This window comes from Synchiropus splendidus, chromosome 15 (genome assembly GCF_027744825.2).
Source record: "Synchiropus splendidus isolate RoL2022-P1 chromosome 15, RoL_Sspl_1.0, whole genome shotgun sequence".
Lineage (NCBI taxonomy): Eukaryota > Metazoa > Chordata > Actinopteri > Syngnathiformes > Callionymidae > Synchiropus > Synchiropus splendidus.
In genome coordinates this window covers 8594160-8613472 of record NC_071348.1, presented here as the reverse complement: position 1 = coordinate 8613472, position 19313 = coordinate 8594160, and the positions used below count along the sequence as shown (strand labels likewise).

The 19313-nt window shown below is 41.3% G+C and overlaps 5 non-coding genes across 5 annotated transcripts; 3 read left to right on the top strand and 2 right to left on the bottom strand.

Moving 5' to 3' along the window:
• Positions 1–285: 285 nt before the first annotated feature.
• trnak-cuu (transfer RNA lysine (anticodon CUU)) lies at positions 286–358 on the bottom strand. Its single transcript has one exon. It is a non-coding gene; the product is annotated as a tRNA-Lys (tRNA).
• A 235-nt stretch (positions 359–593) lies between these two features.
• On the top strand, positions 594–665 carry trnaq-cug (transfer RNA glutamine (anticodon CUG)). Its single transcript has one exon. It is a non-coding gene; the product is annotated as a tRNA-Gln (tRNA).
• A 523-nt stretch (positions 666–1188) lies between these two features.
• On the top strand, positions 1189–1260 carry trnaq-cug (transfer RNA glutamine (anticodon CUG)). Its single transcript has one exon. It is a non-coding gene; the product is annotated as a tRNA-Gln (tRNA).
• A 466-nt stretch (positions 1261–1726) lies between these two features.
• On the top strand, positions 1727–1798 carry trnaq-cug (transfer RNA glutamine (anticodon CUG)). Its single transcript has one exon. It is a non-coding gene; the product is annotated as a tRNA-Gln (tRNA).
• Positions 1799–2073: 275 nt separating this feature from the next.
• On the bottom strand, positions 2074–2146 carry trnak-cuu (transfer RNA lysine (anticodon CUU)). Its single transcript has one exon. It is a non-coding gene; the product is annotated as a tRNA-Lys (tRNA).
• Between the last annotated feature and the right edge of the window lie 17167 nt (positions 2147–19313).

The window sequence follows — 19313 nt, the reverse complement described above, 5'->3', positions numbered from 1 at the left end:
TAATAAATGGTTTGTAGTTTTGATAATCCTTTATACCTTTCTCTGCTGGGTTTATGGGCATAGTTGGCCCATGTACAGGTTCCATGGTCAGCAATCTGGACTCTGAATCCAGCGATCCCAGTTGCTGTCACATGTAACTGAGATGATCTTGTTTGTCAAGTTATCCACATTGCTACATATCAGATGAGTCAAGAGGAAGGCTGCCCAATATTTCGCATCTGTTTGAATTAAGTATATAAAATGAACAGGCACAAGTAATGTAAAATTTGCAGTTTCAAAAGGTAGCGCCCAACGTGGGGCTCGAACCCACGACCCTGAGATTAAGAGTCTCATGCTCTACCGACTGAGCTAGCCGGGCTTACGAGTGTGTTTGCTGGGGGGTGGGTGCACGAAGGTGGACTGAAAGTGGACCAAATGATGAGAATGATTCCCTTGAATACAGTGCATCATGAGTTTTCAGGAACCTTAAAATATTCCAAAGCATTTGAACATCTCTCCATGGACGGAAAGATAGTTTTTGTGCTTGAATCCCGGCCTCTTCTCCATTCAATGAACCTTTGGTTATGGGTTTGTGGGAGTCCCTCTTGTTCACTGGTTCCATGGTGTAATGGTTAGCACTCTGGACTCTGAATCCAGCGATCCGAGTTCAAATCTCGGTGGAACCTGACTTATGTTGCGAGAAATGGCAACTCAGAATTACTGTTGCCGTTTATGTGTGTTACAAAAGTATGACCTCAGCCAGAGTAAAGAAATAATCTGTCACCCTCTTCCAATCGTGCTCAGTATCTCCTTCTCCACCAGGCTGCATTCATCATTGGTCTGCTTTCACTTTTTCACCTCACACAGAGCAATTCACGATCAAGTCATGGTGGATGCTCTTTTACAGTATGATCTCAAGCTGGTTCGGGTTTAGTTGGTTATGCCTTTACCAGAGTTATGTTAGAAGAGTTTCATGACGCTGGAGTCATAACACGAAGGTTCTAAAAAGGTGGACTGAAGTCGACCAAATGATTCAAATGATTCCTCTGAATACAGTGTATCATGAGGTTTCAGGAGCCTTAAAATATTTCAAAGCAGTTGAACATCTCTCCATGGACGGAAAGATAGTTTTTGCACTTCAATCCTGGCCTCTTCTCCATTCAATGAACCTTTGGTTATGGGTTTGTGGGACTCTCCCTGGTATCATCTGGTTCCATGGTGTAATGGTTAGCACTCTGGACTCTGAATCCAGCGATCCGAGTTCAAATCTCGGTGGAACCTGACTTATGTTGCTGGAAACGGCTTTACTGCATTTTCATGACCAGACAAGAGTCTTCTAAACTCTTTTGAACACAGATCAATGAGTTACGTTCTTGAATAATTTGTCCTTTAAGCATATATTGTGTGAAAAAGGGAGCAAACTCGGGGTCCACTCTCCGCTTTAGCACCGACTGGTTGGGCAACTTTATCTTGGCTTACGTTCAAAACAGGAAGAACCAAATGAAAATGGCACACTTGTAGAATGTGGAATCTATGCGGAGATTCAAACTACCTCCAAAGTTGGCCAAAGTTTTTTTTTTTTTTTTAACAACAGTGTATTGTAAAGTATCATGAACCTTAGAATATTCCAAAGCAGTTGAACATCTGTCCATGGATGGAAAGACACTTTTTGTGCTTGTATCCCAGCCTCTTCTCCATTCAAGGAGCCTTTGGTGATTGGTTTATGGGACTCGATACTCCTTTCACTGGTTCCATGGTGTAATGGTTAGCACTCTGGACTCTGAATCCAGCGATCCAAGTTCAAATCTCGGTGGAACCTGACTTATGTTGCTGAAAGTGTCGACTTAGAATTCTGTTGCTGTTCATATGTGTTTCAAAGTTATGTCCTCAGCCAGAGTAAAGAAATGATCTGTCACTCTCTTCCAACCGTGCTCAGTATCTCCTTCTCCACCAGGCGGCATTTATCATTCGCCTGCTGTTGCTTTGTCACCTAACGCACAGCAATTCACGCTCAAGTTGGTTATGCCTTTTCCAGAGTTATGTTAGAAGAGGTTCATGACGCTGGAGTCATAACACGAAGGTTGTTAAAAGAAGCGCCCAACGTGGGGCTCGAACCCACGACCCTGAGATTAAGAGTCTCATGCTCTACCGACTGAGCTAGCCGGGCAACTACACGGTTATTCGCCGTTCAGCCTCATAGAGATTCATGTTCCGAGTGCTTCTATAGCGCTATAAATGGAGCTTATTGACGTGTAGAGTGCAGGGAGGTGAGCGGGAAGGCAGACAAGCTAGGGCGCTTTTTAATTCACGATCGCGCCATTGCTTCATGTGGGGAAACCACGTGATCATTCCAGTTGCAGTCACATGGGGCGCAATGCTTTAGGTGGCCAGCAGATGGCAGCATTGTATAGCGAGCTCAGGCACTGACTTTGTCTTGCTCTTGAGAGAGGCTGGGTGCACGCTGCCTGAGCCGACTGTAGCATATGTAAACGTTTCAAATGTGAAGATCAGTTGAGCTATGAGGTACCAAAACAAGTACTAAGAGAGGAATTATTCCCATTCTTGACTCACACAGCCCCGTCAGCTGTCATGATGGCAGCGGAGTGAGTCAAGTCTCTGTGACTGGGCGCCAACAGAGTGACAACAGCAAGCGGTCATGCTCCAGGACATGGCGCACATGCTTCTGTTTGCACTCGTCTGCTACCCTCAGGCATAATTTCACTGACTTCCCTGCTGTGCAAATCAGATGTCAGATGTGAGGGGAAAACCCTGCTGCTGTGGCGGTTGTGAATAAGGCATCTTAATGTTGGTGGCTGTTTTCATACAGACACATGAATGAAGGGAAGGAGGAGTCACTTTTAAAGAGAATTTAAGATGGAAGAAAAATGGTTTTCTCACGCAGGGAAATAAGCGGTCACTAGGGGTCGCCTGGCTGGGACCAATCTCGATCCCTCTCTTGATCCGTTTCTCCACCGCCCCAGTAGCGGATCTGATAGCCTTGCCATATTCCGGACACCATGAAGTCTTCCATGCGGCCACTAGATGGCAGGATATGGTTGGCCACGCCCCCTGGTAGACCTGAATTGTTTTTTAAGCTTTAGAAATATAGAGGGTTTTCAGGGCGTGGCATCAAACCCGGAAGCCGCCGCGTTGCAGATACTCACTGCTCAGCACGGAGCGGTACTGAAGGCGATTCTGCAGCGTTTTCTTGAAGAAATTGTGAATTACGGTCGTGTTTTGTACGAATCGTTCCGATCGTGAAAAACATATGGAATTTTATCGTCTTCCAAAAGTTATGACAAATCAGGGAGAACGATGCCAGAAGCGAAGCTGAACCAGGACCGCCGTGGCAAAACCGATAACATCTGAATATTTTGCTCATTGAAAAAAGAAATAAGTTAAATCCTAAATGACTGTTAATTTGCATTGTATTGCCGAGGAAGAGAATGCACAGAACTTTTATCACAGTTTTCAGACCTGTCCGGGTCGCCGCCACCCACAACGACGGAGCCAACTCGTACGGGTCTGCACCACCAATAAAGCTCAACTTCTCCAAGTGTCGCGCATTTTCATGTAAGTCCCTCTCTGTATGTCCTGTCGCTCCCAACACGTTTCTGTTTTATTTTGCGTTTTTCCATCGCACTCCGTTCACAGTCTATGGGGATGTTTACAAAGAGTATCTCCAACATGGCTCATCCGGGTTGGATGACGCGGTGATGACCCTCTATTGTCATTCATGAGGACTGGCAATGCATTCGACAGGCTCAGTTCTCTTCAAGGACAGTAGAGGATGAGCGAGAGAACTTGGGCTTCAGCTCATCATGCGAAAGAAGCGGCTGCCTGCGGTTTTGCACAGGCTTATATGTCCAAATCACTTTAATTAGCAGACTAATTTGCGAATTTCACAGCTGTTTTCCTCCAAAATAAGCCTGACTTCCTTCAATATTTCACACCTACTTGGTTAGTTAAACCCCCCCTTGTCCAGACGCTGCTCTGGTCTCCGACACAGACCGATGCCTGGCTCCCTGCAGGCGATTCAGAAGAGGCCGGGCCTCCTCTCCCGCACATTTCTGCTTATGCTGTCAGAAGTTTTGTGCTCCTCTTCTGGAGAACACAACCACATCTGACACTTTGCTCATCTAAGCACCACGTCGGAGAGAAACACACAACATGCTCCTCTTGAATACGGCTAAGAACCTCCTGACAGCAAGGCAACGCCTCGGAATTCATATCACACTAATAAGGCAAATCGCTTAATCTCACTTTGGCTTCTCTTTATGCAACACTCTTTGGAATTCAGGCTTCCTGAGCACTTGATCAAAATTCACCCCGACAGACATATTACTTGCATTGAACTGGATAAGCAGATTAATGGAGACAAAAATACAGAGCCATTCTATGAAGTGCGTTGCCTTCCCTGACTACAAGCTAGCGATGGGATCATGAGGCTTCATGAAACAGTGTCCTTGTTTTCAGAGCTCAGTAGGGGGCGCTCTTGGTCTAAAAATGATGGTTTCATTAACACGGTTGTTCAAAGATTTTAGAGCAGATAGCGCCATCTAGAGGCCTCTGAAACTGTTTCATGAAGCCTCATCAGCCCATCACTACTACAAGAGCGACTCCAGGCGATCTGTTTATTTGACCACAAATAAAGAGCACTTCTCTCATCGAAAGCTGAAAGGATTTTTATGTTGTTGCAAACAGCTGTTGGCTTTTTATACAGTATGTCATTAAATTAAATTGAATTATTTACGGATATTTCTAACGTTGTTTTAAAGGTTTACATGTATGACTTATTTACTTATTTGGTAACGCTTTACCAAAACACAAATTTTTATGGTTATATTTACTATTAATAATTGATAATGATGGTGTTGATGACTATTCCAGGGTAAAACCTAGTCAGTCTTCTCAAGACAGTAATTGATGCTTTAGACTGATTAATTACTGGCTAATATGCTGCAATAAGTAGTTCATTTCTTTCTTCTTTTTTATAAATTTTATTTTAATTTTCAGTTAAAAATACACACTGACACTGGAAAAAAGAACTGCTCCCCACCGAAGCAACAAAGAATAATTTGAAAAATAAACAATAAATCACATGACAAAAACTAAACAAACAAAATAATAATAATTTAAATATAGTTAAAACAGTAATAAATGAAATTCATATCAAATGCCAGCAGGGTGCTATTGTTCACATTGCATCCTTGATCTAAAGTGTGACCATTTATTTATTTATTTTTGACATCTACACCCACAGTGGCAGGAAACAGTGTGATGTATTTTTACCTCCACATACTGTACACTTGGAGGTTCACTGGTTCCGCCTGTCCTTCATCTTGTTCAGCAGCTTGCTGTCAGGTGGAGAAACTTGTCGGGCTGACCTTTCCTGGCTCGCAGCCCGGAGGAGAGCTCCTGTCCCCACAGTGGTGTGATTCACCTGAAATACAAAACGCGTGGGCCGCGGGGAGGGTAAGACGCTCGATTATACGCAGCTACATCTCAGACCTTGAACACACGGAGAGAGTAACCGCACTGAACGTTCCCTTCTAAATAAGCTTGATCGTCTTGTCTGAGATGGTTTGAGTTTGCTTTATCTATTGATCTTAAATCAAAATCTCAATCGTCTTTTGGTTTCACTAAAACTCCTTGTCGACGTCAACATGATCATCACAAAAGCAGCGCTCACTAACTCAGTTTTTTCCTCAGAAGTTGCTCCAAATGTACTACGCCGTATTAGTGCCACATGAAGAAGAAGGAAAAAAAAACACCACAAACTACAAGATTAAACTTGTAATAAATTATTTTGGTACAAACTGAATCTCATTGCAGATTATTTTTTGTATTTATTTCCCAAAATTAATTTTGAAATAAATTTGTATTTTAATGAGTTTAATCTCCTAATTTTTTTTGTTTGGGATCTCACAGAAACTATTTTTACGATGTTAATCTCAAAATGTTTTTATTAGTTGAATCTTATTATAAGTTATTTTCCTAGATTAATCTCAAAGCCAATTACTTTATTATGATTAACTTTGCTTTTTTTTTCCTTCTTGAAGTGGCCTTAATCCTGAGAAAAAGAAACATTTCAAGAGCAGAAAAAATGTTAAAAACATCAACCAAATATCCACCACTTTAAACCTACATTTGTCCGTTCTAAATAAATGTCATGACACAAATTTTCATTCCATAAATTCACATAATCTCTCTTTTACCGTTTACCTCTATTTGAAGTACCAATCTAAGTAAGCAAACAATGCACTATGCTTTGCAGATTACCTGTTTAATAAAACATTTTTAGGAGTACTAGTAAAATACTACAGTAAAAAAGAGTTTTAGTAGAGAAATAAGTGAGAATAATACTCATAATGATAATCATATTCAAATATTAACTAAGGATTGAGAAAACCTGTGTCACCAAAAAAAAATGAAAAAAAAAATGGTATTCTAGTAAGCAAGTTATGTGTCAAACTTCTGAAATTTAAATACACAAGTCAAGGCTGACTAACTGCATGTTGTCGAAATGACTTGACGATGAATCAGGTTTTATTCCAGTTGATCCTTCGTGGCATACATTCCACCGCCGGCAAGGTGATTTCAAACTAATGTGAAACTCATGCACAGATTTCTGCAGTGGAAATCTTGGTTAAGGAAAAATACAATTCGACTCACTCCAAGTGTTTTTGGACGTCAATAGTGTTGACAGCTGAAATTGATGGATCACTTTTCTTTCTCTTGTTCTCGCACCAGTTCACTTTATTATCCTTTCAAAAGCTTTCCTGTGAGGAAACTTTGATTTCAAAACATGAACCGGGTGGAGCAGAAAGAGTTGCTGCATGGGAGACGAGGCGACAAAGTGCCTGCCGTGAAACTACAATTTTTGTCAAGGTTGTGCTTGAAAGGGTGCAAATTAAACTCAGTTGCAGCGAGGTGCAACACAAACACGCTTTCACCATGTTTCCCATATTTCTGTGGATGATTCCTAAATCTCATTCACCTTGATGCAGGTGATCAATACTTAAACAAAGATTGATTTCCTTACTTTAATAACAGAGATAATGTGTTGTTTGCAGTGTATTTCCATGGCTAATGGCTTGTTTTCTCTGGTAGTTTCCCACATAAGGACATTTTCACCACCAAAAGGGGCTGGAATAAGGGATCCAACCCACACTATTGGGCCTCACTCGGGGTCCCAAAAGACCAATAAGGGTGCGATACCTGCGACGCAGCCTTTAATGTCATTCATTTGCATTCTAAAACAACATGATCAGAGGACACTTGTTGACACTTGTTGTTGTTCCATTGTTGTCTTGTACATCATAACACTCTTTGTCATAGTTGTCACTAGCTACACCGACCTGTACAGAGAGACTCGCCCTAGTGGTGCTTGAGTACCCGCCCTTACCAGCCTCTAAAGCCCTTTTATTCCTTCATTTTCAAGATAAACAGTTACTGTCTGATCAGTTCCGGGTCATGTTTTATGATATCTGACATTTGTTTGAGTTCTTGTGAGAATCATTTCCTGGTCTGCACCATGCCATGGCCCCTCCCACTCCTCATGCCGCAAAGAGGCTCGTCCCACCAGCATCATCCAGAGTATTGATACGCTTTTACACCATCATTTTGGACTGTAAGATGGTTGTTCTAAAACACATTTCTTATTGAGTTTGATATTTTGATCTGGTGCCCAGTAAGACACCTCAGGGATATAGGGATATAGGTGGCAGTAACTCTCTGGAATGAGTGTTGATGCCTTCATTGAGAGGCAACCTTGACTTTCAGCCGCTGGTATTTAAATAAGTAAAGTGTCAGTAGTTCCCTTCTTATTTTTTGTGTTTAGTGTCCATTTTTCAAAGCACTTTAGGTGCTGAAAACTGTCACTGAAATAGGCTTGACATCTAAAATATTGATACAGTTCGACATTGACTGTGTTAAATGACACCAGGACTGCTTTTCAGTCCCATTTTCCCCAGGTTTATTAAGACAGAAACCCTCCAAACCTGCCATGCTGCGAACAATAAAACCTGCAACCCCTGATTAAACACGCTTTTTTTTCCTGCCCTTCATTGAACGAGCAATCTTGGAAAATCACCTGCAATTAGCGCTTCAGTCCCCGGAGGGAAATTCTCGACAGCACGTACTCTGAAGTGCATCGTAGCAAATCCGCCCCTTAACATCTTGGTTCACATTTGAACTCACGACTGCAGTCTGTAAGCACATTCTGTAACTCGCACCTGTTGTTACGATTTCATTCCAGGAACTTCGGCGTATACATTTGCATAAGACTGGTTGAGAAAGTATGTGAATGTTTGCCAAAGGGTAACATCCATTTGATAAATATTCATACGAGCGTCACTTTGTTTTCAGATGGAATTAATGCGGAGTCATGCATATTCATCCTTCTCCCAGCTACAACTCATCACACTGACACTGTTCACTCTCTTTGAAGTGGCACAGCTATCATGGATTTGTCTTTGGAAAGCCTGGTTTTGTTTTCCACCCACTGAATGACTGATGATAACGTTCCTGTCCAGTGTGTCTACTTCGACTGTCCGCCCACTGGAGGGTCTTTGCCTCCGTTTGGTGGTGACAGCAAGCCTTTAGTCGAACCCCCAACAAGCAAAGTCTTTACCCACAAAATCATTAACAGCCGCAACAGCGCTACTTCGTCCTGCTGTATGTTGATCTAGACCTGGTATATGGTACATGGTATATGACACATGGTATCTGATATATGACACATGGTATATGGTATATGGTGTATGACACATGGTACATGGTATATGGTACATGGTATATGGGATATGGCCCATGGTATATGTATATATACAGTATATGGTATATGACACATGGTATATGGTACATGGTATATGACACATGGTATCTGATATATAACACATGGTATATGGTACATGGTATATAACACATGGTATATGGTGTATATACAGTATATGGTATATGACACATGGTATATGGCATATGGTTTATGACACATGGTATATGGTATATGGCACATGGTACATGGTATATGGTACATGGTATATGGTATATATACAGCATATGGCCCATGGTATATTTATATATACAGTATATGGTATATATGACACATGGTATATGGTGTATATACAGTATATGGTATATGGTATATGACACATGGTATATGGTGTATATACAGTATATGGTATATGGTATATGACACATGGTATATGGTGTATATACAGTATATGGTATATGGTATATGACACATGGTATATGGTGTATATACAGTATATGGTATATGGTATATGACACATGGTATTTGGTCTATGGTATATGGCACATGGTATATGTATATATACAGTATATGGTATATGACACATGGTATATGGTGTATATACAGTATATGGTATATGGTATATGACACATGGTATTTGGTCTATGGTATATGGCACGTGGTATATGGTACATGGTATATGTTATATGGTATATGGACGTGGTATATATACAGCCAGAGTCAGGCCTGAAATCCTGGTCTTTGAGGGGGAAATAAACCCCTCAGACGGTTACTCCCATCGAATTTAAGCAAGGGCTCAAGTCAAATTTTCCAGGAAATTCTGCAGAATCGTCTTCAGTACCGTTCTGTGTTGAGCGGTGAGTATCTCCAAGTACTGAGCCGTAAAACCCCTCTATAATGCCGTCAGAACTACGGAAACATTAACACACAAAACCGAAAAAACATTCTCCTGACATACCTACAACATCAACAGAACGAAAAAAATACCTCATTGGCCTCATCAAACACTGAACAGGGTATAATCTGTCTGCAGTCATCCACACAGGTCCTGGTTCGCTGGCCTCATGTTTTGCTGACTCACAGGTGTTCACTCCCACTCAGTTCCCTCCGCAACACGACCAGGTAGAACAATGGAAAAATGTTTTCCCATCCACACATTTCAAACAGTAACAATAAAACATGTTGACCTGACATACAAACATATTGTTTAATTATTATAATTTCTATGAAATATGAACTATTTTTTATCTCTAGAAATAACAAAAATGTGGATCAAACTTCCTGCTCTTCTAATTCGTTCCTCACCGAGGTCCAAGGAAAGCCTGAAGATTTGCCTGCGGGCACTTCACTTTTGCTGCAAGGGTAACAGACTGAAGTGACAGCAAATACTACTTGTCAGGAAAAAAAAAAAACGCAAATTGTTGAGGCACTATAAAAATAACAAGAGCAATTTTCCACCATTGTAGAACACAATGACCTCCATAATGGAGCAAAAGTTTGTCAATCACCAGGAAATGTTCTTTGTTCTTTCCTTTTCAGTTGTGTCTCAGCGCAGGTGGGGCTCTTTAACAAGCTGCCAGAGACCAATTCACATCATTTTCCCGCTGTAATCCAAACTGAATAATCACATAATAACTTGGCCAAAATGATTCAACATAAAAAAAAATGATAATGGATTCTGTTCGGAGACTGAGTGTATGGATCAGATTGGCCCGAGTTTCTGTGACTCCCTCTAGATTGCTTTTCTTTCCAACCCAGCTGTGACCTCCAGGCGTGTGCTTCAGACTCACTTCATCAGGAGTGAGGGCTCCCCAAAGCCTTTTGAATGATGAGGACACAATCCGTGCAGCAGGTAGGAGGAAGCGCAGTTGGGATATTACACACGGATGGTTACACAGGCCCGATTTGCTTCCCTGACCTCCACAAAGGTAACCAACTTGCAGTGTAAAAGCACTTTCAAATGCAATGTTTTTGTTGGTAATGGTCCTCCTCCCCGCAGGCTGAAAAATAAAGAAACAGCTTTTCAATGGAATCATTTTAATCAGCTCATGGGCCACAGAGGCACGGTTGAAAAGGAATCCTTGTTTGACTTTGCCTAACTACCTTTTCAGGAAGTTTTGCAGTTTTCCTTTTTTAAAAAAGGCTAGAGGAGAAAGATGAAATGAACCAAGCACATACTTATCCCAAAGGAGGCCACACACATAGTGATATTGAGGCTGTTATTATTCAGATTTTGCTTCTACTTAACCAAACAAGGTAAACACCCAATTACCATAACTTGTGTAACCAGGTTATTCAAGATGAAATTCACCTAATCCATCTTTGTTTGTGTTACTTTTCATTGTTTTTATTTTGCTCAGTGTTTCATGTTGGTTTCATTGTTCGGGTGTACAAGTCATTTTGCGCATGTGTGAGCGGGGCTTCCCCTCAGTTAGCATCGAGGAGGTAGGTGTGTGTGTGTTCTGCTCTGTTGAATGCCGTAAAGTTAATACATGTCATTCATAGTTAAATAAAACTTGTTAAGAGTAAGAAATGAAGATGTATATGATGTATTTGTATTACATGTGTGTTGCAGCTTAAGTGTTAGCCGACTCAATGATTTCTTTTTTTAAAACAGTGTTGTCACTACTGAAAATAAATCTGCAAGAACGTCACGACTCCGTGGTTCATTCAATCTCTGAGACACAACGCACAGACAACAACTGTAAATGCTAAAAATGTTCAGTATTTACGACAAAAAATGTGTGTGGTGAGGGTTGGTCGCTCCCGTCTCACACTTGGACGAGGAACGGAACTGACAGAGAAATAAGGAAGCAAGGGGGGATGTTTTGAGATTTACTGAACTGGTGGAAATAAAAATGTTACTTTCAAATCATTTGATGTAAATTTCGAGGAGCAAATGTGACACTGTTGTTTAGCTATGAAAATGTTTAAGACCACCATCACCCATACTAAAATGTGAATAAAAAATAAATAAATAAATCAGATACATGCATTTCCTTATATATATATATTCTTTTTTCTATGTGTATTTATGTCCTTATAGGCTAATAGACGACTATATTTATGTAAATTTTTACGTATTTTGAAATATAATTTGCTTGTTCCACACACCCAAAGCACTTTCATGTTATGAGCTGTGTTTTCGCTTTTTGTGATGGTTTGTGATGTGGAACGCATTCTATCACGTGTGATCTCGCGAGATTTCTGTCTAACAGGATGTGATTCTTAATGTGTCTAACACGCACAATGATCAACGGCAGGCCTTTTTGTCTTATTGTGTCTTATCTTAAAATACAAAATACATTTGACGCTCACAAAGAACCAGTCGAGATGAGCTGACACTGTGCTCCTTTGAAGAGGGAGGAAAAGAAAGAGAGGAGAGACAAACTCTTAAAAAGCACTTTCAGTGACAGAGATGGAATAAAAGAATGAACCTCTCAATAGCCAACTGTCTGAGAAAAAGGAAAGTGACCTTAACAACCTCACTATTTTGAGCGTCAAATTTAAAATCACTCGCCAAGCCAGGAATTCTCTGTGCTGTGCGGATGGATCCGGATCAATAGGGGGAGCTTCACTGAAACCACTGGGTCAGTACAAGATTAGTTCCATCATTTTTCATTAGAGAGGAGTTTAATGCCACCCGTGCCTTAATGTCAGTCAGACATGTCCAGTGGAGGGGCTCTTTTAATGAAAAGTTATTGGAGCACAGACACCAAAGTTTTTGCGGCAGTGTCAGACGACAGGAGCAGTGCAGTCGATGGAGAGGCGTCGTCAACCCTTCAGACGTGCTGCGTTCAAAGACCTCGCAGATAGGGGACAAATCCTGTTTGGCATGCTTCATTTACACGCCAAATAAGGGGAAAGTGTATATTTTTAAAGGCCATGTTTATGTCAAAATAGTTGAGCTGTTCCTTTGATGTTCCGCTGGAACCGCCCACATCTTATGTCAGATAGAATATGCCATCACTCTCATCTTTCATTTCACTGCCTCACATTTTCTTTAATCTGCTATATTTCCTGATGGAGCTTTAAGATAAAGTGCTAAATGGAACTGAACCAAATGGATCCACATTACTCATCATTTTCTCAGGTAATGACTTTGTAATAACATGATTTTTTTTTAAATCACACAGCAAGGTGTAGTGGCTTCCATTGAGAGGAGGGGATCCCCCCCACTGAGTGAACTAAAGCAGTGGAATAAATGTACTGTTGCCATTGTGAACTACAAAACTGTTATCTTATGTGGCATTAAGTAAACAACAAGAACCGGTTTGCAACAGTAGCCATTAGTTCGAGAGCCACTCAGCTGAGCCGATGGCCCGCACGGTGTGATCATGCATTGTGGGTACTGACTCCACTAGACACAGTAATTAACGTTATCTGACCCAGGGAAGGGGAAGGGCGCCGCACCACCTGGCTTCAATCCACCAGGGCAGAAGAGATTAGATTTAATGGTGATACGAGGGAGCTACTTTCTTGGCGCTCACATTAGCTTTCCATGTGTTTATGAGAGCGAGGGACGCAACATGTTTGGGGCGACTAAGTCTGAGCTGGTGTGTTTCAAGCGTCAGGTTTCAGTAATAGAGGAGACATAAAAGAGACCAGTCGATTTTACCGTGACGGATGGGGAGAGGGAAAGTTCATTAAATGAATTGTTACTTAATGTTTTTCTGAGCTGAGGTCTTGTACTGGAGACTTGGCAGCGCTGTGGTGACATTGAATTTCCAAATTCCATTCTGTGGAAAGAGGTACCCTGCTGAAACCAGGGCAATATGAGCGCAATATGAGTCATAGGAAAGTATAGAGGGGTATAGAAGAAAAAGGCAAGTGAAAATAAACCCTCTTAAACAGCACTCCAACACCAGACCCCAGAAACACACCAGCAGCTGTCTGTCACACAGCTTCATGCTCCACCAACACTCAGCCTCACAGCTGGCTTTTATACTGTATCCCTCCCGTGGCTACCAAGTCAATTGTGCAGAGTGTGCCATGGTAGACGGGCTGGAAGGCCTCTGTCAGGGAGCGAGGCGAAAAAAAGACCAGAGGGCAACACTTGCAAACCCATGCAAGGGGCGTGATAGTGGGGAAACACCCTGGTGCCCCCTTGGCATCTCCTGAGCTAATATGGCCCCCTGGAGGCTCCTGAAAATGAACCTATGGTGCCATTCTTTGTTGTCAAATGTTTGACAGCAATTTCAATTTGCATCAAAGCATGTCTGGATTTTTAGAGCTCAACAGGTGGCGCTCTTGGTTCTGGCGTTTCGTTGAAATGTTTGTTACATCCCTGAGATGTTAGAGCCGAGAGTGCCATCTAGTGGGCACTGAAAAATGAAGACACTGTTTCATGAAGGCCATCACTGGTGATATGCTTATGAGGCTTCACGAAACAGTGTCCTTGCTTTCAGAGCTCAGTAGGGGTCGCTCTTGGTATAAAAACAATGTGAGGTTTCATTAACCTTAACAAGCATTAGCTACAACATGAGTGGCGTATGACGTAGCATGACATTTCTGCTAGCAGAAATTCAACGTTGGAACATGAAGCTTGCATCCACATCACTTTTCCATTCAATTACTAAGGCCTTTCATGCATAATGGGAACAATCTGCTGCGTTTTCTCATGCTTCTTCTTTGGCAAAATAAACTGACATTTATTCATCTTACGGCACGAAGCGTTACTGGCCCAAACCAATGCCTCTTCATGCAGTGATGGCGGAGTCTTTATCTTTTATCTCCAGGGCTTTTCTTAACACTGTGGACTCCCAAGCTCTCAAAATTAACTTTTTGACTTTTTTTTTTTAAACAGATGAAGTGTTCCCTTCGGGGGAATCAGCAAGTGTGGGAAAGCTCAGCACTGTGAGAGCAGAATTTTAATTTTTTTTTTCCTAAAGCATTCACTAACTGGATTAAGAAGTATGGAATTGTGTGGGTGAAAACAAGCACATCCTTTTCTTTTTTTTTTTTTTAAACCAAAGAAGAACTTGAAGGTAATTGTGTTTTCGCAGCTGACCACTTCAGTCAACCTCCTTGTTGCGCTGGCTGTAGCACGGCGCTCAGGCTTCTGAGCGGTATCAACAGCAACGGCATCTGAAGACAACTGTCTCCGTGACCTCAGAATGTGGACCAATTTGCACTCTAAAATAAGAACATAATTACTTCACTGCTATACAAAGCCTACTCAACAGAAGCTCCGAGTTATTGTCGTAATCCATTCACGACGCCTCACTCATCCGGCCGCGGCTCTTGTAACCCTGTGAATGAGACCATGTTCAATTGCAGTCAATTCTCCTGATTACGCTCGAGCAGCAGTTGAACTTGACATTGAGCGCAGCCTGGCTTCGCAGATAAAACAAGACAGAGTAGCTCCTGTGTAAATGGAAATTCATTACTGACACAAGCCAGCTGTATAAATGCGTGGTTGAGCACGATACATTTTCATTAGATGAGGCCTTGTATTTCTGAGCTGAGGTCTTGTACTGTGCACTTGGCAGCTCTGCGGTGACATCGATTCTTGACATTATACTACCTTGAAATGGAACTGTTTAAGCCGCACCTTGGATATTTATAGGCATCGATACATCAGCATTTATGCATCGGGTTTACTGGGAACGCATTGTGTTATATTCCCACTTCATTCTTATGTTTATGTTATGTTTATGATTCATTTCCTGCTTAACTTTTCCTGTTGTTTCCTGCTTCACAGAGATGGGCGTGGCATTGTTTTTTAGAGGTAACTCTGAGATCCTGATGACAGACCTTCCTTGGTGTTGGTCTTCTTTGTATTCTCAGTTTGTGCTTGAGAAATTCCACCCTCACCAAGGCGTTCAAGGTGAGTGAAGGCTTGCTGCGCATAGGTTTCTTTGCTTAAACTTCTGCTCTTGTGACCCGACGTGGATTAGAGGGGAAAAAAAAAGACACTGCCTTTCTACTTTGGTAAAAAGATAAGTGTCATTGTGAAGCACAAACTAATTTCCCTCGATTGTTTACGACATTTTTGCTGCACCTAAAAACCATTATACATCCATTATCGCCCGTCTGGCAGATGTGCCGCCAAAGACTGTCACTAAAACAATTCATTTATTCATGTCAAGGAGGAATCATATCACCAATTCAGTGCTGTGTTTGATCGCCTAATGGGATTCATTGTCGGGATACAGATTAAATAACGGCTGTTAGATGAGCGACGATGATAGAAAATGTGTATCTGTAATACAAAAGCAGTTTGGACGGAAGCAGACGGTTGATAAAATATCCCCCATTGTCAGGGCTGAGATAATTCAGCAGAGACAAACTCTGGAACTGTTAGTCGTCCTCCTGAATTCTGAGCTGACCTTGGATTTCTGGCGTGTATCTGCATGTACAAGTAGCCTTGGTGAAGGGCAAATCCCCTTGCAGACTGTTTTGATTTATAAAATGTCTTGGAAAACAAACAGAAAAATAAAATATATGGCTGTCTGTGCACCTGAATGTTTGTTTGCAAACATTAATAGGAAGATGGGGGTGGCCTCATGAAAGGGCGCAGTGGGTGTTTGCGCTACAATAAACAACATAAAGTCATTGAAGCAGCTGTATTTGATGTTGTTTCTGAAGGCTAGTCTTATTCATTTTTGTTACTTTTTTTTAATGTACTGCCCTCACGTTTTCATACGGTTACAACAAAGTTAGCGTAGTGAATCACAGTGGGGTCCGACATTCACGATAATTTGGCTGTTTTTGTGCCAGTATTTCCTGTTCCCGAACAAGGACGGCAAACACCAGATCCTTAAGTCTCTTATAAGATCAACCTGTTAGACAGTCCTGTGGTCTAAGGCAGTGATTCTTAACAATAGGGCCGGGGCCCATGGTTGGGGACTTTAAAGAAATATTGATATTTAGACATGGTTTGATTATATTTTATTTTATCCGGAATTTTATTCAGTTTTTTTTTTCAAATTTTCTAAACAGTTCTGGTTCTGCAGGTTGGACTTTTCAATGACAAAAAAGTATCTTTGTGATCACATGCTTTCATGTCATTTCACAAGGTTTTGGTTTGTTTACGTGTGACCATCTGTTCAGGGAAAGGTGGGCCCCCGAGATCAAAAAGGTTAAGAACCCCTGCTCTAAGATGCGTTACGGGTTTGTTCGGAAAATTGACCAACAATCATAAATATTCAATATTCACGCTCAAAAATTATCGTCAGGTCTGAGGATAGCCGATCGCTCTTCAACTGTTCACGTGACCAGGCGGTCTGCATGACTTCAACGACAGGTTTTGTGTTACTCTCATTTAGTTACGATTTTTTTCATGACTCTCATGTTAAAACGATCACCAATAGTCCCGTCCACTTCCATGTGGTGTTTTTCACTTGTCGCAAAGTTTCTTTCTTGTTTTATCACGCAAGAGTTCTGGCTAGTCCTAGTAAAAAATACGTCCGAAATGAATATTGCGCTTTTGTTGAATAACGTTAATTGAAACAGCAGAAAACATTATGAACAATATTTATTTGCTATCAAGAGGAAGCACAAGCATGTAGCTTGTCAAGGCCATACATTGTTGTCTTTTATAGGATAAGGAGAGTGAATAAGAAAAAAACTGGGACTTTTTTGTGTCGAAGACAGACTCTCATGCTCAAATAAATATTTTTTTGGGTCATTTGACTCGCCTACTTATTGTCCCGAGAGACACCACACCTGTCTCTCACTCTGAATATCACTCGAGGTTGCGCGAGACTGACAGTATAATTTTCTAAGCCACGACGTTCCTCTTTTATTTTGTGCAAAAGTTTAATGAGTCGACATTCTTCCTTTGTCATCTGCTCTCTCATTCTTAAATGCCTCAACGTTTACACACCCTGACATCACAGCGAAATGAATAAACCCACAATGGCTCATTTCCTTTGATATATTAGCAGATATTTAATTCCATTTCTGCGGCGCTTTGCTGCATTCTGCCTTCTCCAGCTGGCGCATCATTTCCTCCTTATTGATTCCACCACATGAAAGCAGCCTCATCTGTACCCAAAACACATTGTTTCCTTTCTTTCCAGAAGCCCAGCATCTGACAAGAATATAATTGGTCCCGACACATAACGTACACATCTTTCAGCTTCAATACAGTTCTGTTGGCAAGAGGAGACAGTGAGACGTCACATTTGATAGACTCATAAAAAAAAAAAAAGAAGAAAAAAAATACATGCATTTATTCTACAAGAGAAGAACAAAAGACGTGGACAAAAGATGACTCTTCAGGAAGTTCCTGCATTTGAGCTTTTTGAAGAACACTCCATTGTTCTTCACAGATGATTCCAGTATATTCAAAATCCCATAAATGCCCATCACTGTCGTCTAAAACAGCCATGAACTCAAAAGTTAATCAATTCCCTGACTAACTTCTATGTGAAAATCAATTTCAACACTTGCATGCAGCCTTTGTTAATGTTATGCTCCGAAGCTATATTTTGTTTCTGGTGACACAGTGGCTTTTCAGAAAAGGAGCAGAAATTCTGGTGTTTTCCAGTATAAAATTCAGGTTTTTACTTTCTGTATTCAATATGAAAGTCGGATTTTTATCATCATTAAATGGTTTCTCCCGTTATTTATTTTTTAATGTCTTCTTCAAGGGAAATATGTAGTTGAATGTTAGAAGTCTCTTATTTAATTGTGTTTAAAACAGACTTTTATTTTGCAAAAACTGCAACAATTTCCTTTTTAATTTACGAAGTTAAATATTAATATATTTTATTTTATTTGGCTAAAGTGTCCTTGTTGGGAGTTTAGCGCAGAGACCGTGAGATGTTTTTCCAGTTGGGACTGAATATACAAAGTTTGTGAAATTTCTGAGGGAAAGAGAAACCTGGCCATTAAGAGCACTTATACCATCAAAACCCTCCCTTGGAACAAGCAAACATTGATGCCACTGAGGCTGAAGTTGACCCGCAGAGAACTCTCCCCACCACCTTCTCTCTGGAGTGGGCTTTGTCTTCAATAATTTGGCTCCGCTTTCTTCCCTGGCAGTGTGCTGTGTGGGCCTCCAGTCAACTGGCATGGTAAACAACTCTGGAGAAAGCAAAGGTGACAGGACGCACAACCTCTCAGAAAGCAGGAGGCAGCTCTGCTGATTTCCTTTATTGCTGGCCGTGCCACACAGGGAGACTCTAAATTAGCTCGGGGGATAAACCGCACCGGCTTCCTGGTCCGCTGGAGTCCAAATTGGACGACTGCCCTCACAAGAGTGTTTTCGTACTCTTCTGAGGGCGTAAGAAGTCTGCGTGCAAGTGGCTGGGAAATCCCTCTTATCTGTAGCTCAGTGGCTGGAGTTCAATTATCGGAGTTCTTGTGAGAATCGATGACAAAGTGAGGTCGGGAGGCTTTAGTTTGTGATTGCGCCATCTGTTTTTACAAAAAAGGGACTCAATGATACAAAAGGAAGGAGGAATCTGTGGAGTTTCTCGCACCCTACCAATGATGTGACTACAGAGTAGCATAACTGTGAAGATAGCCAGTGAAAAAACCCAATTTCGTGTGTGTTAAATTGTTACCCAATGCTGAACTGATCTGATGATACTAATAGTAATATAAC